This window comes from Rhagoletis pomonella, unplaced genomic scaffold (genome assembly GCF_013731165.1).
Source record: "Rhagoletis pomonella isolate Grant_MI unplaced genomic scaffold, Rhpom_1.0 Rhpom_scaffold_00011, whole genome shotgun sequence".
Lineage (NCBI taxonomy): Eukaryota > Metazoa > Arthropoda > Insecta > Diptera > Tephritidae > Rhagoletis > Rhagoletis pomonella.
The window spans coordinates 5,741,138-5,768,190 of NW_023458565.1; the positions used below are offsets into that span (position 1 = coordinate 5,741,138).

The 27,053-nt window shown below is 37.3% G+C and overlaps 1 protein-coding gene across 1 annotated transcript in view; it reads left to right on the plus strand.

Moving 5' to 3' along the window:
• The window catches only part of LOC118747316 (fringe glycosyltransferase-like), a 156,427-nt gene that overhangs the window by 40,054 nt on the left and 89,320 nt on the right, over positions 1-27,053 (plus strand). The window lies entirely within an intron of this gene.

Genomic DNA, 27,053 nt, shown 5'->3' on the forward strand with positions numbered 1-27,053 from the left:
GGGGGGCTTGTTAGCCAGCGTGCGGCTTGGAAGAGAGTGAGCGATTGGCGATCATACGCGTACTTAAACAAGCTGATCAGTCGGTCAATTAATGGCGCTATTCCTTAAAAATTATTTATTTTGTTTTAATAATAAAGCCATTGCACTTTCACCGCCCAAGTACTTGCCCTATGCACTACGTACTTTGAAATTTTGGGCGCTCATAAGTAGTTGCTTCACATCTTCATTCATTTGTCATGTAGAAGTACCTACTACGTACATACAAACACGGGCATATAAACCTTTGTGCCGCTTGTCCATCGGCTTGCATTGTGTCCGACTGTCCAGTCGCTGTCGTTGTCGCTCGCCGTCTCCTTTCTCGCCTGATTTTATCAACGATTAGCATCGCTGATAAGTACTTAAGGCAGTGACTTAAGTTGTTCATTCTTCGTTCGTTTAAACAATTTCATTTTTGTATGTTATTCGTTTGCATTACCCACTAGCTTACATTAATTTCTCTTCTTTTCCTCTCGCCTGATTTTGTGTTTATTTAATTTCATTCTTGTTTTTTTTTTGCTTCTACATATCGGTCCTTTATTTGTATTCACATTCATATATGAATATATGTACGTGTATATTCACAAACTATATTTCGAGAATGCTCAATTAAGTTGGTAAACTGGGCTACCGCAGCATAGCTGGTGGTCCACATTTTGCCACCGCCTGCACCCTTGAACGCTGTCATTCAGCTCTCTGTACCCTGCCTGCTAACTGCTGGCGCACACGCTGCCACATGCCCGACGGGTCATTCTACGAGAGTACTTAACGCTGCCGTTGTCGCGACTTCGTCTGTTGAGATTTACGTTGTTGTGCCGCGAAAAACACGAGATAATATGCACATGAATGGCTGCCTAACAGCCGCACATACTAGCCGCCATCAACTGGCTGACTGTCCGACTGGCTGACTGTCCGACTGGCTGACTGTCCGACTGGCTGACTGTCCGCCTGCCAGGTTAGCTCATCATTGATTGGGCTGCCGTTTGCTCAGTTGCCCAGTTGTGCATTGTCAACAGGATGTCGTATTATCTGTTTGTTTGTCCCATGTCTGTGAGTCTGTCTGTTATTTGGAATGCCCGTTGGCTCCTCTGCTCAGCAAATACAGCACTTGTTGTCATTTTGGGCTGCGTTGTTGCGATTCAGTGGCCATGATTACGTCTCCATTGTATCTTCTTTATTCTCTATGTGATTTTTAATCAATTCCAGCGGTGCTGCATTTGCATGGGGTTTGAATATATACATACATACTCACTACGTACCTACAAATGCGATGTGTGTGCTTTAATTTAAGCATTGTCATTTAAATCCCATTCGGAAGTGGCGTTCCAGTCTTGCTGATTGGTAAGTCAAGTTGTTGACAAACTTAAATTATTTCTTATTAATTTTTTAATTTTTCCGTAAGCTCTGGGCGCGAATGGTAACAGTCGTTAACGAGCGACTCGTTCACTATTTTTTATGAACACTTTGATGACACCTGCCACATATGACTTATTGTGGGATGTACTGGGGATCATAATCAAACTTTTTGTGACCACTAAAAATTGAATGATCGGAGTAGCGCACTTCCACTTTGTATGTATGCGCCGGGATCAATACCAGATCAGCAGAACATCCAAATATCAGAAAAAGTTGACTAAGTCAACCTTCAGAAACGAACGATACAGCTGCGAGTGTATTTCTGTCAGAAAAAGCTTCAAAAACATTGGGCGCGTTTCTACGACGTAGCTGTTGTTAAACTGTTGAGTGTTTGTCTTCGAAACACACAGTTGAGTAGTTCCGCTCAGCTCAACAGTTGGCAACTTTCCGCCATTTTTTTCAAGCGGAAAATTTTTACGCTACCTGAACTCAACGTGTTGGGCTTAGCTTAAACAGCTGATCGTAAAGACTTACGCCGCTTGTATTAAATTTAACGCCGATTTGTTAGGTGGCAGTTGCAAACAAATTTATTCTATTTTATATTACTGATGTTATAAAGTAGCTAAAATATTTTATACTAATACCACGTTTCTAAATATAAGTTTTTAAGATGTTTGCTATATAATTATACACTGTTTAATTCATTATACCATTGAAAGATTTTTTCAACACGGCGGCAGCTCAGCGTTGAATTCTAAATACTATCGGCGCAACTATCTCTATTTATTGCAATTTCATTTCTTTACATTTATCAGCTGTTCATTTGGCAGCATATTCATCAAGCCGTTTCTAAGACGTAATTGTTGGGTCCAACAGATGCCAACAGTTCGTAGCAGTTGAGCTAAACAGCTACGTCTTATAAAAGCGCCCATTATTCCATTTGAACGCCTTACTATGTGCAACAAGACTATAAAGTATCAGAAGAAACCCCCTTCCAAACATTTAACAAAAAAGTTTGTGAACTTCATATTTGTCTATGTGACTTACTTAGCAAAGAGCTACGCTCTTATACTTCGGAGTCAGTTTAGTAGTAAATTCATTTTCAAAGCAGGTAAAATTGTCTGGTTTCTAAAGGAAATTAAAAAAACCGCCTTGGTATACTAAGCGATCTGCATAAAGCTGGTCCTACATATTGTAAAGCCAACCAATTGAGATCAACCCCGAAAAGATATTGAGCAGTTTTATGTAAAAACAAGTAAGAAAGTCTAAGTTCGGGCGGAGCCGAACATTAAATACCCGGCGCAAGTATTAAATATATGTTTTCTACCTTTCCGAAAGCTACCGCTACATGATAAGCCGGGGTGTATACATTTTAAGTTAATTAGCGTCCTTAAATTTCGAAATATTGAAATTTCAAGCATTTCTGAAATTTACCGTTATATGAAAAGCGGCCTCAATTTTAGTCCGATTTCAACAATTTTCAACGGTTTGCTTTTATGTGGCAAGCACAATAACCATACCGAGCTTGTTACAAATTGCTAGAACGGTTAGCGAGATACATATATGTGATCACCAGTGGGCGGTGCTACGCCCATTTTCCAAAATTTTGTCATAAACGTATTTCTTGGGAAAGAATTGTTGCAACCATCAATTTTGAATAAATTAGCTTCAATATTTACTGATTTATCGAAGATTTTGTATTTCTCGAAATTACCGTTATATGGGATGTGGGCGTGGTTATTGTCCGATTTTAGAAATTTTCTGCCATTTGGTATGTTGTACCAGGACCAACAACTGTGCCAAGTTTGGAAGAAATTGGTGTAGCGGTTACCAAGATATACACATGTAACCATAAGTGGGCGTGGCTACGCCCATTTGCCAAAATTTTATAATATTATTATTTTTCGTCTAAAACTCATTGCTAATATCAATTTTGAGTGAATAATCTTCAGTATTTACTAAAATATCGCAGTTTTCGTTTTTCTGAAAATTACCGTTATTTGGGGAGGTAGGCGTGGTTATTGTCCGATTTTTTAAATTTTCAGCCATTTAGTATGCTGTACTAAGGCCAACAACTGTGCCAAGTTTGGAAGAAATTGGTGCAGCGGTTACCAAGATATACACATGTAACCATAAGTGGGCGTGGCTACGCGCATTTTCCAAAAATTTATAATATTCATGTTTTCCGTCTGAAACTCATTGTAAGTATCAATTTTGAGTGAATTATCTTCAGTAGTTACTAAAATATCGCAGTTTTCGTATTTCTTAAAATTACCGTTATATGGGAGGTAGGCGTGGTTATTGTCCGATTTCGCCCATTTCCAATACCATCCGTCCTACGCCCAAAACAAGTTCACGTACCAAGTTTCGTTAAGATATCTCAATTTTTACTCGAGTTATCGTGTGCACAGACGGACGGACAGACAGTCACCGCTTAATCGATTTCTCTTTTGATTCTGATCATTTATGTATACATTTGTCTATATCTATCTCGATTCGTTTTGCCTGTTACAAACAACCGTTATGTGAACAAAGTTATAATACCCTTGTGCACAAGTGCGCTCGGGTATAAAAAGCCTTGGTATACTAAGCGATCTGCATAAAGCTGGTCCTACATATTGTAAAGCCAACCAATTGAGATCAACCCCGAAAAGATATTGAGCAGTTTTGTGTAAAAAAATATTTCTATGGGCAATACTCTTGTATCATAGTTAATGTACTGATCCCAAACTGACTCCAACCTATCGTAACCAATCTAGGTGCCCGCCTATTAGATTCGAACTGCTACATAGATTTTTCTAGGGACACACGCCGATTGAAGGCATTTAAAGAAACGAACTTGCAATTTCGATGTTTAAAATCAAATAATTTCAATAACTTCATAAACTAGGAGTGTCGTGACATATTCATAAATGTATTGTTTTGCGTGTATTTAAAATAGGCCGCGACTTGCTGTGCTCACATCTCTCCTAATGTCCTTCAAAACCTGCTCTTCTCTCACCTCAGTTCGACAGCTCTACCCTCAATAAATGACATAATGAAATGAAATGTTGCATACATACCACACACTTTTAATATCTAAACAAAAAATTGCATCGTGGTTTGTATGCATTTGGAAAACATTTGGAAAATAAGAATATTTGGTTAGTCACCAAAAGAGATATACGCTTCATTAAATTTAATTTTTTCCTCCAATGGCTGATTGTCATACCATAAATCCGAACGAACGTCTGACTCATTGCATTGCACTACACTTTTAATCGCTGAAATTTTTTGTATCCACTCTCCTACTGTATAAAAATTAACATTTGTCACGGATTTCGGGCTGACCGGACTAACTGGCTGCACGACAGTGTTGTATTTGCAATCAATCAAACAGTTGTAAATTTATCTGACGTGCTGAAATACTCGCATGTACATGCATACTTTTACCAATAAATATATATATATGTATGTATGTATGTAGTAGTATATGCATGAATTGTTGAGTAAGTACTTGTGGGATTATATCCAGTTTTTGTGTGGTTTTGGTGCGGTGAAGTGTGCAAAAATATGCAAATAAATGCACAATCGTATATCAATGACATGTGGCAAAGTGATATGTGTAAGTCATGCAAATTTAAATATCATACATTTTTATGCATGTATGTATGTATGTGGATGTGCAGGATGGAAGTGTGTACTACGTCCAATGATCGTCTATTTTTTTTTTTTGGTGTGGTTTTTTTTTGTCGAATATTTCCGATAAACTTTTGCGAAAATGAATGAAACTATAAACGTAGTAGGACTGTTCAGAATATTGTGCAAACGGCACGTTGTGTGGTTTTCTGAGCAACTGGGAACTGGTACTAATCTGGCATCCTCGGATCTACGTTTTATAAACAGTTCAGGGTGAGATCATTACCGCTTGAAGTCGTTATAGAAGAATCCCTGGGAAACGCATCGCTTCTAACGACATTGCTATGCCCAAGAACCTAAGCTAAATCTACTACTTCGATCTAAGTACCTGCTTCGATGTTCTTTGTGAAGCACACCTTGGAGGTGGCACAATGCAAAGCCAAGTGGAACGATTGATTTGCTTATACTCAATTTTGAAACCGAATAGTGCCCCGAAAGGCCCCATCGTTTTCAGGGATATTGCGATAACCAGAAACCTAAATTTCATTTGTAAATAAACTTTAATTTAATTAGTTACTCTATTCAAAAGAATTTTGTGTTCTTTAACCAGCTTTTACGTTCCTTTAAGGGACGCCAGGGCCATAATGGAGGCCCGACTGTCCAAGAGAAAGACAATTAACTAGCCTTGGAGGGGGTCTAAGCTACGTGGTAATTAGGAATCCTGGGAGATACGTAGAAAATCTGCTTGAAAAACATTCGTAAAACCAGGTTATGGACTCATCCACTTAGCCGCATAGAGCCAAAGAAAGTACTTGTTACAACTCCGCGTACTATTTTGAAGCCATCGGTGTATAGATGATGTATCCAGGTGGATGCTCCAAAGTTCCCATCCCAGATGAATGGTGCAAGGACCTCCTGAGTCTGAATGAAGCAGAATGCATTATGTGAATTTTAATAGGTGTGTAATAAATTGAGGGTTCTCGCACGACAAGTTTTACTGGCACCAATCTTTCTAACCTTTTGATTCATGAGTGAGTTCAATGCGATTCTACATCCAATGCTCATAGAACGCCGCAAATACGAATGTGAAACGGATTCTGGAATAAAACCTAAAGGGTAAGGCTTTTGAAGATCGGCATAGTAAGGCAAACTCTCACTGACGGTTCCAAAATGGACTGAGGTATGGATGGCAAGGTATTCTCTGAAATTCTGGAAACCTCCTTCTTATTCCAACTAGCTTACTTGATAGTTTTTTTTTTCAAGCGGAAGTGTTGGGAGATTGAAATGGCTTTGTGCAGAAGCACAAAACCTCTACATTTTCTCGGGTGACCAATCAGCAGTTTGGCATTGATATCACCAACCGACAAATTACGCGGAGATTTCAAATCTACGTTAGGGTTTCCGGGCAGGTGAATCGGTTACGGCAGGAGCATCTTTTGATGAATCTGAAGCTGAGTCAATAAACTGTCCACTCTGAGTAATCAAAAGGGAAATGCAGAGAAATACACATGCAATTCGCACGAATGCCTGAGTCAAAATGGAACAATCTACAATCCTTTAAAGCTGCAAGTAGAAGGTTACCGCACTACGAAAAAACAAAAACTGAAGAGCTAATAAGGAGGTCAAGAAATGGGATTTTTAGGTTAATAGCCACGATTGCGGGTCACTGGCGCCTTCGTGAATAGCTACAACCAAATTTAAAGGATATTTTCAAATGTTCCATTACTAAAAAGGTGAAAACGCTCTGTTATCTTCAAAATTACGGGGTTACGACAGTAAAAAGACTTTTGTTATTCTAGACCAAAATTTTTAGAAAAAAGCTCTTTCATTCACCACTAATGATTAAAAGCAATTTTGAGAGAAAGCACCTGTATACCATTTAGCTCGCTTCGCTCCAACGGTCGCAATAGCCGTGTGAAAAAAGCACCGGCGCGCGCCCGTTCGAAATATCCAAGTTTGGAGAAACGTCGGCATTCCATTCCTGGTGTCGCGGATTTTTTTTCTTTTTTTAAATAAAATTTTCCTCTTGTTACAAGGTTTCATTTTCTTAAAAAAGAAAGATTAGTTTTATTAGTTAGTATTAGTTTTATTCAATTATTAGAAACTTATTTTATTTCATATTTTTTTGGGGGATATTATTGTTTTAAAAATAAAAATCCATATTTTCTTATTTCCGAAAATTATGTATAAAGATTTAATAATATGATTTTAAAAAGAAAAATAAATTTTTATTTAATTTCATTAAAATTGTAAAATTTGTAAAAAATTTAAAAAGTAAATGATATTAAAAAAATAAAAAAAAAATAAAATTTCAAATTTCAAAGAAAATTAAACGCAAAAAAGAAAATAAATATATAAAAACGAAAAAAAATAGAATTAAAATTTAAAATCATGATTAAAATTTTTCAAATAAATATGATTAAAAAACAAAAAAGGGTAAGAAATAACAAAAAAATAAATAAATAAATAAATAACAAAAAAACAAGGTTTTCTTTAGATTAACTTATTTAATTTTTTTATTAATTTTTAAATATTTTTCATTTTTTTCAATTTAGTTTTCCCTTCATTTGATATTTCACTAATTTCTAAGATTTTAATTTATTTTTTGCCTTTTTAGTTATATTTATTTGAATTTTTATATTTTGTTTTAGAAATAAAAATATATCTCTATTTAAATCTCAAACCAAATGAAAATTAAATTGAAAAAAACAATAAAAAAAATGTAATATAAAATTAAATAAGTTTAGTTTTTTTATAAAGTATTTCTTCAATTTAATTTCTTTTGCAACTTTAGATCCTGTTTTAAAAATACAAAAATATATATTTTTTAATTTTCCTTAATTTTTAAGTACTATTTTCTTCTTTTTTTAATTATTTTTATGTTTTCTTTTCCGTATTTAATTATCTTTTAATTTCTAAATTTCTTGCTTTAAAAATAAAAATATATATTGTTTAATTCAATTTAATTTTTAAAAATGTTTTTATTTATTTTAATTTAATTTTGGTTTTTTAATTTAATTTTCTTTCATTTATTGATTTTTATGGTTTTAAAAAGAAAAATATACATATATTTATAAAATAATTTAATTTTTAAAATACGTATTGCTAAAAGGCAAACTGCAGAACTCTAAGATCTCCACGTTAGCAGACCTTTCAGTCAGTCTTTCAAAAGACAAATTTTTGTCTTTTGTAAGACTGTGGTGAACTGAAAGGCAGTTGTCAGAATTTTCCTATTAATCAGCATATCTTTGAAGCTCGTATATGTATAAATAAAATTAAATCTTTTTGTACTTGGATCCTCTCGGAGGCTGACTTTCAGTTATAGATGCTAACATTAAGACCTATTTTAGTTGCGCTTGTCCCATTCATTAGACACTGAGAAGTATTTGAGATTTGCCGTTTTGTTATAAATAAATACTTTAATGCCACAACAAAAAATTCGTTAATTAGCCGTGTAACTGGTGTTGCTTTCTAAAACTCTAATTAGTTTCAGCATAAATTATACAGGCACATATGAATATTTTAATAATCCAAATAAACACAAAACTGGCCACGTAACTGCACCGGCCGCTGTCGCACAAACACAACAATTTCCTTTCACTTCCACTGCCGCTCGCTCACCAAACAGTTTTAGTTTTTATTTAGTTGTTTGCATTGATTCGACAAGCATTTGCTGTGCTGTGCATCCCATTTAAACGCCAACGTATATAATTAAGCTAAAATGCAACATGAAATTTCCATGTTACCCCGAAACACAGGCGACCAAACAATTTGCATATCTAAAGAATTCTCTTAACAACCGCGACAACATTTCTAAATGGTAGCCACCAGCAATGATAATAAAGTAAAAAAAAACGAAACGAAAAAAAAATCAAACAACAAAGCCAACATTTTTAGGCTCTTTTTTTACTTTTTACTATATTTCGCTGCTACTTGCCTATTAAGTTCGAACATCGCACACCATTGAAATGTCTTCGAGATGTGCAAAGCGAGCAAGAAGAAAAAAAATTGAATGAAAAAGATGAGGACCTGAAATTGTTAAAAGTAGGAGACGTTGAATCCAGCTGAAACGAGGTGTGCCAGCGCGCGGAATTGTTTAGATAATTTTTTATCGGCGTAGAGACGGTGAAATGTGGTGTCACAAGGAGAATACAATACAGCTCACTAGCAACTAGCAACTAGCAACTTTCCTACGACATAAATGCGCACAAGTATGTGTGAATGTATGTATGTATGTACAATAAAGCTTATATTAATATGTAGGTAACTCCTTGCTTGCAAGCACTTTTCGTTTAGCAGCCTTTTGGCGCTGATGAGCAGCTAAGTATCTATGCATTTGCTTTCATCTATCCAGTGCTGCGCTTTATATTCTCTTCTTTTGTTGTTGCTCTCACGTCCCATGTTATTGACGTTTTGTTTAGCTAGTTTTAGTTACTTTTATTGTGGGTTGTATTACTTGCCTTCGTTTCCACTTGGCTGATAAGTAATCTTGCTGCCTGGCTGACTGGCTTCGGCATAGCCTTGGCCACTCAACGACTAGTAACTCATCTCAGGTTACCCCAACTAAATGCAACCACTGGCAATGTTGCCGCTACTACATACTTATCTTCTTCTCTTTGTTAAATAATGTATTGTTGTTGTTGTTGCTTTTGTTGCTGTTGTTGCTGTTGCTGTGGCAGCTGCTATTGCACGTGTGCGACTTAATTGAGCAGTTTATAGTGGCTGCTGATTTTTCCCTTTTGCTTCCTTTTATAAATTCTCAATTCCAGCACCCTTTTAAGTATTTGTCTTTAGTTTCGTCTTGTTCTCACCTCAGCATAGTCATTTGTTCAGCCATACATACATATTCATATAGATAATGGGTTTATATGAGCATAACTATGAGTACCTACCATACCATTCATGTGTAAGTATGTATCGCTTGTGTGTGGCGCTTTGTTAGTTAGTGATCGATTTTTATAATCGAAGTCATCATTACAGTGTAAGGCTGCTTAAGAAGGAAGTGACTGCATTGCTGGAAGTGAAGATACATAAATTAATACATACGTACACACATATGTCTGTAGTGATAGAGGTGCGGTTAAGTCTAGCATGGTTGCACCTTAGATAATATTAAGTTCAAAGTCACTAAGTTCTGTGCAACGTTTGGAAAATTTATATTGGCGCGTACAGGCATTTAGAGTTGATAGCTGATGCTGAAGTAAGTGATGGTTGAAACAAACTACTTATAAAGATGTTGGAAAAATATTCTACGTGAGCTGCTGTACTGTAATTCATACATACATATGTGCATACTATGCACTGCATAGGTATGTAACATCATAATAACTACACAAAAGCCGTAGAACTCTATTAATTTAAACGCTCGCAGATGCATTGCCGGTTGCAATATGATATGATATTAGTAGCAATAACTACATACCGCTCATACCGAAAAAAACTCATTTTCTGTACCAAGAAAATCCTACATACATACCTACATACACATGTATACTATATCGACAACAATATCAATAAAATGTATAATGAAATTTAAGAAAAGTTAATCAATAAGGATATTAAATAGAACTTCGAAAAATTATACGATAAATATATCGATAACGCTAGGTATTGCAAAAATTTTTATCGAAATTTTCTAAAAATATTTCGATAACATTGATAAATAAAGTTATATCAATATGGATAGCACATAAATATATAATACATATGTATATCAAAAAATTTATAACTGGCGATAAATATCTGTTTTGACAACGACACCGTTGATTGAAAACTAGGAAATATATACCGATAACAATATCGATAAACTAATCTATAAATATATCAAAAAATACATCGACCACTCTAACAAAAAAAGGAGTCTTGGAATTTTCGAAAAATATATTGAAATGTAAAACGCCTTTTTTGTAGATTTGAATAAGGAGGAAAATCGACCGAAGCAACTGTTTATTATACGAACTCGAGGCCCTAGACACAGTGCAAATGAGGAGTTTTTGTTGGTGTTAAGAGGGCGTTTGATAAAAATAATTTTGACTTGCCAGATATTGGGAGATTATATCCTCGTGCCGGTATGCTCTCGCCTCTCTTGAGGTGTTTGGTAGTGGATTGCAACCAAGCTTACACAAGTCCACGGCGAGCCTTAGTTGGTTAGTTATTAAGGAAAGGTGATAACCAGGAACGGATTTAATGGAAATTGCCTTTTTTTTCTGCTAAAGAGATAGAGAATATTAGATTGAGAATCGTGCACATTCGTGGAAGATCGACCTATCTTGGCAGCCAGTTCAAAAACGCCCTATCTCAAACAAAATTACATTGAAAATAAGCTGAGATAGGGCGTTTTCGAACTGGCTGCCGAGATAGGTCGATCTTCCACTCAGCCATCGATATGCATATACTTACATATATGCATACAATCATACCAATACACTTCACTAAACAACGTACAAAATCTACAGTGATATAAACTGCTTTCTGCTGACTTGGCGAAATGTATACTGAAAACTGGATTAGTTTCATGGTTCGAGTTCATTAAGTGCAGACTGTCATAATTATTGCAGCTGTAATAACCGTATGTGTTAGTTACGTGAAATAGTGGTGCAACGGCTTGTTGATTTTTTTGCAAATCAACTCCAAGTTGCTTTAGCCACTTAATGTAGTGTGTAATTTATTCTATAAAAAAATCACCTTTCTTTCACCCAGCACCAGAGTGGAGCGGCTGAGCTCGAATCGGTTGTGTAAACACGTACATATAAATTCATATGTAGGTACATTAGACCGAACCAGAAAAAAAATTCGCCCTACACGCCTGAATCTAAAGGATTTTTGCATGGCAATTTCAAAACATATTATTATTATTTTTTTTGGACGGACGTAGGGGAAATCTTTTTTAAATTTTTCGTCAGTTGTTCGGATTTTGCGGATTTTAAAGTAAATATGATACATATCTCTATATTTTCGTCTCCAAGAGATTTTTTGTTCCAAAGTATATTGAAGTGAAATACCTCGTTCCAGTACTTACCCATCAGATCTCAGTTATCACCGCCCTAATGCGAGTAGAATAAAGCTCTCCAGAAATCATTAAACTTTTGCTGTAGGAAGTAAGTAGATTATTGCAAAAATAGGTTTCTTAGCATTTTGTTATAGTGTCTTAGAGAAGTGCTTTAATTTTATATAAAAACATGCTACAAGCCATTTCTGCACTTATCTTTTTCTTAAAACTTGAAAACTTCCACCAGAAGGCGCAACAGTGAAAATTTTTTATATTTTCTTCGAAATCTGTTTTCGCAATTTGGCAAACTCCAAATTGATTTTAGAGCCATGGTTTATTCGGCAAATTTGCTTGGAATTACAAGTAGAATCCTCCTATGCTATACGCGCATAGTAAAAGAAAATAAAAATTGACCCGTCCTAATGTATGTATGCACTTATGTAAATTGCTTTCCATACGATGTAAGTGTATAGGAAAGGAGATTTTAGTTGCCTTTCTGAGCTAGAAACATCACAACAAGTGCACAAACCTGGTCTAGGCTGCCACATTTTAGCTTTGTGGCGCAACGGCAGCAAACGGTGAACCACACAACTTGCAAACCTTCCACCGACATGGGCACCAAGCAAAAAACTAAACTACACACATACTTACATACTTAAAAAAAAAAAACCAAAAGAAAAAGTAGTTAAAGTAATAAGTGTATCGGCAACAGCAGCTAAACAAGTGTCTGCAGAAAAAAAAAACATTACAACAACAACAACAGCAGCAACATGAAATACCCTCAGTCGTGTTGGCAGTCAGTCGATCGTGTTGCCGCTTCAGCGCTTCAAATCTTGACGCCTGCTATCGCCTTCTCTCGCTCGCTACCTCCTCGCCTGTTCAATCGTTTCTTGCTTTTTCGCTTTCTGCTGCTTTCCAGATTGCAGCAAACTGTTGCACTGCATCTTGCGCCATTTGCGAGAAGTATGTATGTTGCTTGCCACTCTTGCCACATTACAAGTTGCTGGTTGGGCGCCCCTTTTGCTGCTTGCCGCTTTCTGCCTGCTGCCTGCTGTTTTGCCTTGTAGTCCGTACACCCCGTTAACTGCAAAGCAAAAGTCTTCCTGACTCGATTTACTAGCATCAACTGCAACTCTAGCCTCAACTTTGCTGCTTTACCTTCGATAGGCTCTCGCAACAGGCGCAGTGGTAGTGGCAGCGGCAGCGGCAGCTGGTGCACCTCATCATCGTCATCATTTCGTTGTTCGAGTAGTTCGAGTTGCACATGTTGTTGTTTTTGCTAGCTCGTTTGCTTTGTTTTCGTTTGCCATTGCCGTTGAAGTGGATAAATTATTGACATAATTTAAAGTTTGCCTTCTGATACGGAAGACACCAAACTAACTACTAAATATACATATACCTACCAACTAACTCCACCGTGGTGGTACCACACACTATATATGTACATAGCTGCTAGTACTTCACCCCATTCCTACATTTAGTTTGCTCGACGCTCCTGAGCAACGAGCATCCTTCTACTAGCGGCAGCAGCTCCAACGATGCTGGTCAAAACGATCTTCCGTTGGCTTGGCGGCCCAATCAGTTGCCACCATAACAGTCAGCTCGATTGCAACAGCAGGTGCGTAGGCTACTCTTAATTTGTTGTTGATATTGTTGTAGTTGTTGTTCGGTTGCGCTGCCTTTCAATTTGCAGCATCGTTGTTGTTGCTTGGCAATTGCCGTTGCCGCTGTTATGTTGTTGGCAGTTATTGCTAAAATGAACTGGTTCCAATAATTGAAACTATGATAAGGCAATAAATTTTGAATGATATTGCATGGCCAGAGCGCCGAGTTGCCTTGTGTTTCGCGCGAAATTGTTGAGTCTACAAATTGAATAATTTCCCTACGTTGTTGTTGTCATGAATTTGAGAATATGTATAAATAAGATGGTTCTTCATTCTTCATTGGTTGGCAGTTGCAAACGGTAAGTGCGATCACTTTTCGCCCGACTAAATTATTCTCGATAATGGTTGGGTGTATATATATGTATGTATGTATTTGAAAACGGTAAATGCGCTCATTGTGTGAAGTCATTAGGATATTTTGCAGCTTTTAGCTTGTCATCGTAATGCGAGGTAGTAGTTCTCTAATGGCAAGTATGGATATCGTGGAGTTTATTATTTTTGAAGTTAACTCCTTGATTAGTATCTTGTATCCGGTAGATAATCGCGTGGAGAAAAACTAACGCGGTCACCGACGTCTTCAGACTCCTGATGATTTTCGTTGTTGGTGGAAAATCGTTTCAACATATGTACATCGAATCTAAAATCCTTATATGGTAAATGTCCTATCTGGGCAGCCTTTCAATGAAGAGCCCATGCTTCACTCAAGTTGGGAATAAATAATTGGGAGGGAACCAAAAGAGATATCTAATAAAAACCATAAAACCAAAAATTCGACAAATGTTCTACAAAGTTTGAAACGTGCATTTAAATGTTTTTTTTTTTGTATAATAAGCTTTTGTTTCACTTAGAGACATACTAACATAGTTTTCCCATTCACAATACATAGAGTGCAAAATGGAGACACACTCCACCCTATGTGATTCCATTAGAGCACAATAATAATGATCAAGCATTACCCGGCTGAACCTCTGCTAGACCGGCGTTTCAGTCGCTTCGACTGCAGCCCCGGATATCTACCCAGAAAGTAGTAGACTCGTTCGCGTTCTCATAGCACAAACGTTTTCAGAGAGCACTCGTTGGTATTCGCCAAATTAATGCATATTTTTCTTCTGTTTTAGCGCTGTAACCGCCCAAGCGATTTTGGCCGAGTTCAACACAACACGCTAGTCGTTTCTCTTCTGTGCCAACTGACGCCAATAGGAAATGCCAAGTGAAGCCAAGGCCTTCTCGATTTGGTCTTTTCAAAGCTGTGATGACCTCTCTCATTCTCTACTACCACCAGCGGGTTGCGAGTTCAGAGCTGGAGCGTCGGTGTCCATTCGAACGAAATGGCAAAGCCAGCGGAGCCGCTGTATTTTAATTCGCTGCACTATGTCCATGTCGTAATAAAGCCCATACAGATCAACGCTAAATCGTCGGCGGTAGTTGCCGTCGCCAATGCGTAAAGCTTTAAAAAATTGTTTCTGAGCGGTTCAGTTATTCAGTTCTTATTATCTCCTCCAGCATCGGATTAAAGAAGTCACTTGAAAGGGAGTGGCCTTGTCTGAAATTGTCTCACGGAGCTGGTGGTATTGCGCAACGTCATTTTTCACAGCCGTATCAGCTTACGGGTATGCCAGATTCAGACAATTTAGTGCTGTCGATAGCTGTAGCCAAAAAATAATTGGTGTGTGGCGGTCCTTTTCTTGAGGGTCTTTTCCAAGATTTGGCGTATTGTGAATACCTGGTCTATGGCAAAGTCTAAAGCCGCACTGATAAAGTCCAATCAGTTCGTTGACGGTGGGATTCAGTCTTTCACACAATACACTTGATAGGACTTGGGTGCTCGCGTTCACCTTTTCCGCAGCTTTCAGTACTGCTACCATTCAGCAGGGTTCAAAAATATCGCTCAATAATTCAAGTACGTTCTGGACATGAGTCACTAGGTCGCCGTGTTGTTCTCACAAGAACCTTCCGTAAATCGCCTGCCTCTCTGGTATAAATTTCGGGCGCTTATCCTGCCGGCCAGCGTTTCAAGCTCTTCGTACTCACGTATTTGGGCCTCTCTTTCTTCTTATTGCGGCAAATACGTCTCGCTTCCTTCTTCAGTTCCCTATAGTAACCCCACGTAGCTCGCGTTGCGCCCGATCGCAGTGTGGCTCTATAGGCGGCCAATTTTTCTCTGCAGCTTCCTGACACTCTTCAGAGTACACTATGCGACAGTCAAAATCTGGATGGGATGAAACCAACGGGAAATGTTATATCGGTCAAAAACAAGTTATACGTGGCCCGGAGTTTCGCTGGGTCACGTCTAGGAATCGAGATATATCGATTTGAAGTTAGCAACTATCATATATCAGACGTTTCGTCGTAGAGGCTGAATTTTCCGACGGTGGTTCCAAAGATACCTTCCTTGCCCACCCTGCCATTGAAGTCGCCAAGCACGATTTTGATATTATGGCGGAGGCAGCGCTCGTACGTGCACTCCAAGCGCTCATAGAAGCTATCCTTGGACTCTGTGTTCTATGTTCTTCTTTTACATCGGGGTGTAGGCGCAAATCAGCGATATGTTGATGAATCTTGCTTTGGTTGAGGCGAGACGTTCGTCCACCGGGGTTAATGACAGTACTCGGCGACGGTGTCTCGCCCCCACCACAAATTCAACACCGAATTTGTGCGTGGTCTCATCCGAGGGCCAGAACTAATTCTTGAACCTCTTACCCCACTAGGTTTCTCAACCGCTGCTACGGTGACAATGGAATATTTATTTATTAGTTCAAAACGTGAACGCTGATGAAGTTGTATGTATTTCGAAATTAAGATTTGGCATCTATTGCTGACACTTTGGTGCACTTGACGGCAACCAAGCAACCGCAGCGGCAACGCGAAGATGAGCACCACCGAGCCACTCGTAATGAAAAGCCGCTGCCGTTTGCTCATTTGTACATTTGCTGTTTTGCCGTTTGCCACTGGCTGCTAAGTAAGTGTTGTTTACAACATTTACAAACAGCAACGTTTGCTCATCTTAAAGCATGTAACTATAAAAACAACTACCACGCTGGCCGCTAACATTAAAAATCGCTGTTTGACATTGTTGTTATGGATTCCTTTTGAAGATTTTTACTTGCTGCGTATGTATATACATATGTCCATATGCATGTATGTGCTCTTTGCTTACTTTTGTAATTACCACTGTTGTTATTCGTTTTGTTGGAGCTGTTGCTTTGCCTTCATACGAACCTTCTACGGGCAGCTGCATGCCGCAAAGCAGCATCTGTAAGCAAATAAGGAAGCTTGAATTTGTACAACATTCCTCGCGACCCCCACTGCGCTGCCGCAAAGCTCATCCCATTTTCTTCCCCCCCCATCGTCTGCCTCCTCGCAATCTTATTTGCTAGCTCCTCTACAAAAACTCCCAACTCCACGGCTGTATTCACTCGCCTTCGACTTGTTTGTTGTTTGCTCTCTGCTCGTCTGACCATTGTCTTCTCGCTTTTCGGTCCCAACTTGTGTTTATTAACATTTCATTTGTTATTATTGTAGTAGTTATTGTTGTAGTAGTTGTTGCGGTTTGGTTAGCTGAAATTTGCTTTTAACTTGTTGCGCTTTGACTTTGCCATCAACGCGGTATGTTGTGTTTGTTCTGCCATTAGCCAGACTGTCGGCCAAGTTGTTGGTGTTTACACCAATGACCGATGGTTGTTGACCGGCAAATGAATCTTACATAGATAGATATGAAGGTTGGTTCGTACCTTACGCATTTAAAACGGCGCTTGCGGTTGCCACCGTAGTCAACGCCCGACCTAAAAGCCGTTAATTAATGCTTCCTAAAAGTCAATTTTATTTGAGTTTAGGTTTGTTTTCTCCTACCTATACTCATTCTATTTACATAGAATTCTTTGAGTTATATATACATATATGTATGTAAATAGCTTACTACTTAGTGTCACCAGACTGTTTAAAAGTTCAAAGATACCTTCCACTTTACTTCTGCATTTACATATGTATATTAAGGTGATCCAAAAACCCACAGGAAAATTAGCTTTCTGACCACTCAAAATTATAGAAAAAGGAAAATACGGAGACTCGTATTTTGAATATATTTTGAAGTCGGTTAACGTTAAACGTTCCGCTGTGGTTTGAACTTTTCCATAGATTTTGGAAGGAGAAAATACATTTTGTCGTAGAATCCCTTCTAAAATAGTGCCTTTGGATCTTTAAATAATTAATTTGACTTATTAATTTATTTGAATTTAACTTTTTGAACAGGTGGCAAACCACATCAAACATCCCAAAAATATTTTAAATGTTCAAATAAAAGAATTTTTAACGTTCCTTCGTTTGACACTCATATTTTGTAATCTAATATAAGTTGTGTGGCAACCTTCTTCAAATTATTTTTGAACAAAACCTTTCTTAAACCTCTTTCGTCTGACACCCACATTGTGATAAATACTTCAATTACCTATTAGCCTTATTCAAGTTGAATTTTATTTTTGAACAGGTTGCAACCCTCTTAAGTATACTTAAAAAATAGAGCCCTTTCAAAACCATTTTGATTGATACCCACCTTTTAACAATTCACTTAACTTAATAAATAATCTGAGTTTCAACAGATGGCAACCCTCCCCAAACACCTCAAAAAATTCTGAATGTTATGAATGTTTGGCATTCATATTTTAATAATTTATTTAACTTGTGTGTGATCTCGACTCTTAAACCTCTTTCGTCTGACACCCATATTGTGATAAATACTTCAATTACCTATTAGCCTTATTCAAGTTGAATTTTGTTTTTAAACAGGTGGCAACCCTCTTAAGTATACTTAGAAAATAAAGCCCTTTCAAAACCATTTTGATTGATACCCACCATTTAATAATTCACTTAACTTATTAAATAATTTGAATTTCAACAGATGGCAACCCTCCCCAAACACATCAAAAAATTCTGTATGTTCAAATTAAAGATTTCTTAACGCTCTTATGTTTGCCATTCATGTTTTAATACTTCATTTAATTTGTGTGTAATTTCGACTCTTAAAAGTGGTGACAACCTTGTTCAAAATATTTTTAACTACATACTACTCGTTTTTGTTATTATATTAATTCAAATTGAGTTTAATTTTTTAAACAGGTGGCAGACGTCCTACAGTTAATTTAAGAAACCAAGCTTTTCAAACCCATTTCGATTGATACCCATTTTTTAACCTTTTAAATAATTTTAACTTAATTTTTTAAAAGGTGGCAACTCTATTCGAAAAGGTAAAAATATATTGCACGTCTGCAGCACAAGTCCTTTAATGTGACTCCTAACTTTTGAAAATCAAGGACCGATGCGGATTTGATGGCACTGATTATTAAGTAACTTGAGTTCAATTGATTAACAGATGGCAACTTTTTCGAAAAAGTAAAACCGTAAAATTTACAACCCAAGCCCTTTGATTTGACACCTTATATTTAAAAATCGAACGAAGGGTACAGATCTGATGTCCTGCACAAAAAATGTGGATCATCCTAATGTCTATACATATTTGAATCTTTACATAGACAAAGCAAATTGTCAAGTATGAAAGTGTTCACTTTTGAAACTTTTCAAGCACATATTTACACTATGCCTCTACTTCTTCTTCAACTACTTACATTTGTAAATAGCTTAAAACCTGGTTGTATCACTTTTTACTCTCATTGCAAGCAAAGGTGTTGTAAATTAGTAAAACTGTCGCAGCTGACTGGAATTTTTAATTTGCGTTTTTGAATCGGCTATGGATGAGTCTTCAACACTTCACTGTTGCGGTGATAACGCAGTCGTCGAACTCTTTGCAAAAACAGCGAGAAAAATTTCATATCTGCATGCGCAGTTGTTGTTTTTAGAACTGTTCCGCAATTTCGTTCATTTTTGTCTTTAAATAAAATTAAAAGCTTATCTAAATACTTCTATCTTCGTAGTTATAAAATCAATCGATGGCTAATATCAAACCCGAGACTTCCTAAAGGTTGGAAGGAAGATAGTGTCGAGGTGATGTCACCTCGTTACCCATAAGTCGCCAACAAGCCTGACCAGGCGCGAAGTGTTCGAGGGGAAGATTTACGAGTCTTTGCGAGTTGGCAAATACCGCAAAGAATGGAACTATGAGCTACATGAGCTTAACAACGACATATACAGGTCGTACGAAGAGAGGAAAACGCTCTCGCTGGTAATAGCAGAGGAAGAGGAAGGGCCTCCCTTGCGATACAAAGACCAGGTGGAGACGGACCTAACTTTATTTGGTATTTTCGATTCTCGGTTACAGCGAAAAACTAGAGTAGAAAGAAATGAGTGCTATAATGGATCAAGGCTATACCAACCAAGTCCATGGCAAATATGCCATAAACCAAATTTCAGCAACTTAAGGAATCATATTTGTCTATGTTGATCGTCTCGAAGAACGCCATTTATCACCAGCGTCATTTGTGTGGCATGCAAAGCGATTGATGTATAAACTCATTATGTATATACATATGTATGTACATAGAAATGTAAAACTTTAACCCAAAAGTTCATTTTTAATATTCAACGCATGTATCCGTCGTACATGCATAAATGATACAGCACAGCAGCCTCGCCTTCTGAAAACATTTTACCTGGGCGCGACGGACTGGACTTAATGGCAAGCGCGTGAGATAGCGCATCATTGGCTAACCTAAATTTGTCAAAGCTGATTGTAGATTTCGAGGCTGTAAAATTTACCTGCTATAGCCGCTAAGTAGAGTGCTGGCAGTCTATGCATATAAATGGCTATATATATATATATGTATGTATGTATGTTGCGACATTTTTAAGCTCGATTGACGTGTATAAAAAGTGATAGGCAAAATAATATGATTGCTCAGTTGAAAGTAAGTTGACAGAAGAAACTCAACTACATACATATTTCGGCAGTACTTCCTCTGACGTTATATGTGCCGCTCTCCGCGTGGTCTCAAACTGGTGTGCCAAGAAGGGCCTCAGCATAAATTTTTTGGAGGCTGTTCTGGTACCGTTTACCTTGGTCCGGTCACTCTTGGAGGGACAGTGCTTAACACTCCGATGAGGTCAAATATCTGGGAATTACGATAGATGAGCGACTTAATTGGAACTTCCATCTTGAAAGAATGGGTCATGGAGGCCTGCAGAAGAATTTTTGTTAGATCATGGGGAGTGGCTCTACCGTATAATCGTCCGTCGGATTGTGTCCTATGCATCCATAGCATAATGGCAGAAGACACTGCAAAAAACTTCCATACTTCGCCTTAACAAACTGCAATGATTGGCATGTCTATCCGTCAGTGGATCCATTAGAACGTGTTCAACTGCTGCTCTAAAGTCGCTCCTGGTATGTACAACTCTCCATACTTTTATCCAGGATCTCTGGATAAATCTCTGACTCCATGACTAAAGAGACTAAATTTTGGAATCGAAGGCATCGCTATCGCCGACGAGTTGGCACGAGAAGGATCGCCAAGTGCCTTTTCGGAACCTCAACCACTACGCGGTCTCAGTTGGTCCTCTTCGATAGCTTTAATTACTGAGTGGGTACACAGGTGGGTGTGGGAACGCAGTAAGTACTTACAAGCCGTGGGGGCCTTAGACTGGTCAGGCTCTTCGGCTATCCTTTCAACAGAAACGACATTGTTTTGGTAAATAGAAATGACATCAGGCTACTTTCTGAGTACCCGACCGGTCACAACCAATTGCGGTTCCACTAGCACCGAATAGGTGCATTCACAGAGTCGGAATGCCGGCTTTGCCTCGAGGATGATGAAACTTCAGAGCATATTCTCTATCACTGTCTGGCTTTGGCCAGACAAAGATGGATTTATTTTAAATCTTCAATGGTGGAACTCTTTGTTGGAAGGAATACCCCTACCAATGTCCTGTTTGGATTATTTGGGCAAGCCGAAGTTATGTTGGCCATGCTGGGTTAGGGACTGTCGTTGAGAGATACAAAAGATCTTTGAGGTCGCGGTGTCTATTATTCTGTTACAACCAAGAATTAACTAACAACTTTTTTGAAAAATATGGAAACCATTTCTTCGAGATTTAAAGAGACGTACGAGGCGATATGGAGAAATGCGAGAGTTTGTACGGCCTCTTGAGTGATCTTTGTAACCTCATCTAAAGACCGTAACTTTTGCTTGGTGTCAAAATAAAGCCTTGTTCATGCCGGTGTCGATATTGTTTTCCTTTCTACCCCAAAATTCTCGTGGGGTATTCATTGCCTCCGTGACAAGTTATATGAGCTGTTGATTTTGCAACAAATGTCTTCAACAGGCGTTGGCTGGGTGTGACCGTGCTAATTCCATAATATTGTTTTAGCCTGTTACGAAAGCGCAATCCGTTGACAGAGGTATGACTTTCCATAAATTCGTATACTTGCCAGCCAGAAGTACATACATATGTGCATACGTAAGTATGTATGTGAGTATTGTTGTAGGTACATACATATGTATGTAGATAAGAATCTGTGTTGCGTAGTCTCGCGTCTGGTCTGTCGCTGAAGATGACAACGTGCAACTCATATTAAATTGTGGAGAGGCGTTTAATGTGCCGCTTACTCGAAATGTCGAGCGCTGATATCGGTGCGTGCTTATGTATAGCAATTTCTAGTGAAATGTTGGTATAACAATAATAAATAATTAAGTAAAAGAGACAAACACGAGGTTGTAAACGTGTTGAAAAGCCTTTATGGTCGCTCGCCGAGCCACAAATGTGCGACACAACAGAGATAAAAGTAATTACTCGAGCGATAATAACAGGCTCTACTTATATACATATGTATGTACGTACATGTATGCATACCTTCGAAGAAAATGCCAAAAGTGAAGAAGTTTATGTACATACATACTTACATATACATATGTATATGGCTAAAAAAACATATGTCTCCGTGATGAGTGTAAAAGTGCATATAGGGTGTTCCATACCAAAATGGACGGGGCTCACACTTCATGTGTTTGATTTGTTTCACATTTTTAGGGTTGATGGATAAACATAAATAATAAATAAATATTAAATTTGAGCTTAATTAATACATTCTTAAAAATTCAAAAAAAAAAATCACACATGCACACATAAAAATTCTCTATAAAACAAAAAATATAATAAACAATTTTTTTTTTTCTTGAAAAACTTTTCACATACAAATGTTTTGATAGAAAAAATTAGTTTTCGAAAATATGCCATCTCAAAAAAAAAATTGAAAAAAAATCACAATGTTGGCTCTGAGTAGTGCGCAATATTTAAGTATAGTATTACGGGGTGCACTCTACAACAATTTGAGTTATGCTTTTTTTACGCCGAAGTTGAGTAAAATGGTACATTACAAATTTTTAAATTTTTTTTGAGTATGTAGTTTTGTAGCCCATTAATTTTTAGTATAATAGAGTGCAAGTTTTAAGCGATTGCAAAATTGGCCTTAATTTTTTTTAATTTTCTTTGAAAACGGTTTTGCGCATTTTTTTCATAAGAAAAAAGTGCAAAAAGCCGTCAGCACAAAAAGTATTAAAAATCAACGCCATTTTGCAGTAGTAGTGAATTTAATGGGCTTCAAAACGGCATACTCGAAAAAAATTCTAAAAAAAAATTTTAAAAATTTGTAAATTTGTAATGTAATAATTTTACTCAACTTCGGTGTAAACAAAAATCATAACTTAAATTATTCTAAAGTGCACCCCGTAGCGCTACTTAAATATTGCGCAATACTCTGTGCCATTGTGATTTTTTGAAATTTTTTTTCAGATAGAATATTTTCAAAAACTATTTTTTTTTATCAAAAAATTTGAATGTTGTGGCTCGTAGCATTTATTATGAATGCGTCGTCTCGATGTTTGCTGACCGAAAAGCCTAAAAAATATTTCATAGATTTCCAAAAAAAAAAAATATTTAAATTTAAGCGGCCTGCCGACGGCATCTTTCCTAGGGCCCGGCCCAACTCCCTACGGCCCTGTACAAACGTGTACTCATTTATGTATGTATGCGTAGACAATCCCTGTAATTGTGCATTGCGCATGCGTGCTCGCGCTATTTACAAATTAAACTACAATTTAAACAAAAAAAAAAGAACAACAACAACAACAAATTCACAATGCAATCTGGCCTTAAGTACTTTGCATGTAGTTTGTTATGTGCGTAAAGCAATGCAAAGCAAATGAACCTGTTATCAGAAGAAATTAATCAGACACTGCTGCTGCTCTTACAGACGCTCTGTCTTTCTGTTTGACTGTTTGTCTGCCTGTGTATGTGGTATAAATTTTACTTTGTTTTTGTTTTGTGTTAGCCATCAGCTGCGGCCGCCACCTTTGTTGCATTGCTTTTATTCCTTCTGTGAATCGCGTTGCAACAACATCTGAAAAGCGATAAAAAATGAAATGTGAGCGCCAAGTTTGCTTTGAAGAAATGCAAGCACAGTAAAATTCATACATACATATTTATATATGTACATATGTTGATACATACTGTACATACCCTGCAGGGAAAGCTACTAGTTGTGAACTAGAATTTATTTTTCAATGTTAGCGACTGGTATTTTTAACATGCCGATGTCCAACGGAAGGTCAATTGTCAGGCTATACATCAGCATCTACTAGTTGAAATACTAGTAGCATCATACAAGGTGATGAGATAGACTGCCAATGCATCGCTCGTGAAAAGCATAAGTATGCCATTTTGCTCGCGGCGCTCCAACAGTCGGAATGGCCGACAGAGCAAAGCACTGGAGTGGTATTCCTGACGTCCAATGCTCAAGTTATGGTGCAGGGATATTTTTAAGGATTTTTATTGTAATTTTTAAATTTAATAAAAAAAGTTCAACTTTATATTTTTTTTATACCACAAGTACTTATTTCCATATGTAGGTTTTTCTGCAACGGAATTCGGTTTTCAAATTTGTTATTTATTATATTTAAACTGAAATAATTATTTTTACTTATATTGATTTAATTTGAAAAATCTAAACCACCTTCAAGCGGCCTCGAACCTGCGATCTCAGAACCAGAATCGGTAGTCTTCACGCAACGCCACAGCCGACATTTGTAAGAAAAGGAATTAACTGCATTTTATTTTTGGCTTTGACAATGCAAAAGCAGATGTCGCTGAATGCTTTAAGTTCCTCGCTATTGTCGATCTGGTAGGCCATCGCTTTAGCACATACTAGTTAATGAACTAGTATTTTTACTGACTGATTTGGCTTTTCACTGCAGGGTAGATATGAATGCATGCGTGTTGATTTATGTGTGTATGAATGCTTATACCTTTGTTTCAACTTTGTTTACTCTTTCCGTTATCATTTATTTTGATGTTTTATGTTTCGTTTAAGTGCACATTAGGCAAAGTTTGCACTTGAAGGGACAATGTATGTATGTATGTAAATGTACATACATATGTATATGTATTGCCCAAATACTCGTTGCGCATGCCTTTTTGTGTAAGATTTTTATCATTTGTTTACACAAATAAATGATAAAATCGTGGAATAAAATAAAAAACAAAGAATAATTTTTAAGCGTACACAACTACATACATAGCAATTCTCAAGTGGCTTAAGTTTTGAAAGAAATTTCACTACTGGAATTTTCATGAATCCACTATGTAGATATGTATGTATATTAAGGCTGGGACTATCCGTACATTCGGATATTTTTGTATACGAATAATATCTGAATAGCCGCTTAGTATCCGATCCTTTTTGTTATCCGCATATCCGGTTAATATCCGTTCATTTGGTTATTCGATAAGCCGGATATCCTTTCTTGTGTGTGACCCTCTCGGTAAACTACAGGTAAGGTGAAATATAGTCAGATAGAACGTGCTAAAATCTGATATGCCAGCAAAGATATCAAGGAACCGGAGTTACTTTAATGCCCGAACTGCTGATTTACAGAAGTTCTCTGGCTAGTTGTAAGCACTGTCTTGGCCACAGGTTACCCTCCTTTGCCGCCAACCGGCACGAGGGGCGCACTTCCCAAGCCGTACGGAACTTTTTTTTATACCGAATCGATTTTATCTGCTGCTTGGATATGCTAAAGATAGTATTACAATGATTGAGAGAGGAAATTATAGTTTTTTTATAGTCAAAATCTAGTCCGATCTTGACATTAACAAAGGAATGAGTCGTTTAATTAAATTAATGAGCTTTAGACGATTAGTGTAAGGCGGGAGATCATACTCTGAATCCCTTTATCTTACAACGACTACTGGAATTATCAAATCGTTTAAAAGTAAACCCTACCCGTCGTTCTATTGAAAATCAAAAACTCATAGATAGGAGAGTAGAGAGCTCTCGATTTTCTCTACATCGCGGCAGCTACGACAGAAGTCCTTCAACCGCATGCCAGCATTGGGTCACTAATAACCACGATTACACGTCGAAACAGAGGTCGCTCCAGTTCACAACTAAATCTTCTCTTAACTTTATAATTTAGGCCAGTTGTAACGTGCTATCCAGCGCATAGGATATTCGGAGCATCCTCTATTCACCTAATAGATAAAGCTACATATATATTCCAGCCAGAATTTTCAGCATAAATGTGGAATACGCGCATTGAAAAGATGCACTCCTGCCTTGCCAATTCATCTGCGATGCAGTTGCCTGGTACTCGCACTAACTACATACATACAGCTCATTTAGAGTAACCCCATGCACCACAGGGGAGTGCAACCAAGTGTCGTTCTCCACCTGACTTACTCTTTGTACGTAGTTTAATTTGTTAAAAAACTATCAGTACATAAAGATGTTTTTCCAAGCGATTTTTGTTTTTAATAAATCTTTGATTCGTCGCCTGGATAATTTCTATTGTAAATCGCAATGAAATTCCTTCTCGTAGCAGGCATTTTTTTATCACGGTATTCATTGTGAATCTGCGGTTATGTTCCAATTTTGAAATACCCATTTTTTAACAGTCCTTTCTCGGTCCTCTATATTTTTACTTTTATTAGAAAGTTACCAGAACTTATGTGTGTACGAATATTTTAGGTACGATTCTGTAATGCGTTGGAAATGAGCTTGTCTGCCTGAGACTACAAATGATAAAGAAAAAAACAAAACCAACATCAATTGCATGTCTCTGCACTTAAGAAGTACTTTCTTGAAGATTTACTTGCATAAAAAATATGTATGTATATGCGTACTTAGGTACATGGTATATGTATACAAATTAAATATGTATGAAGCATGTATGCTAACGACAATCTGCAGCCTAAGATCTTCTTCGTTGAGTGTTTTATTTGTAGTTTTGCATTGCGCATGCGTGTGGGTTTTCAGGAATCGTGTACGTAAATGCACTGGAAATGAAATGCACACAGGTTTCGAATGCGTGCGTACCTACCTATACATATATCTACATACATATGTAACGGGTGATTTTTTAAGAGCTTGATAACTTTTTTTTTAAAAAAAA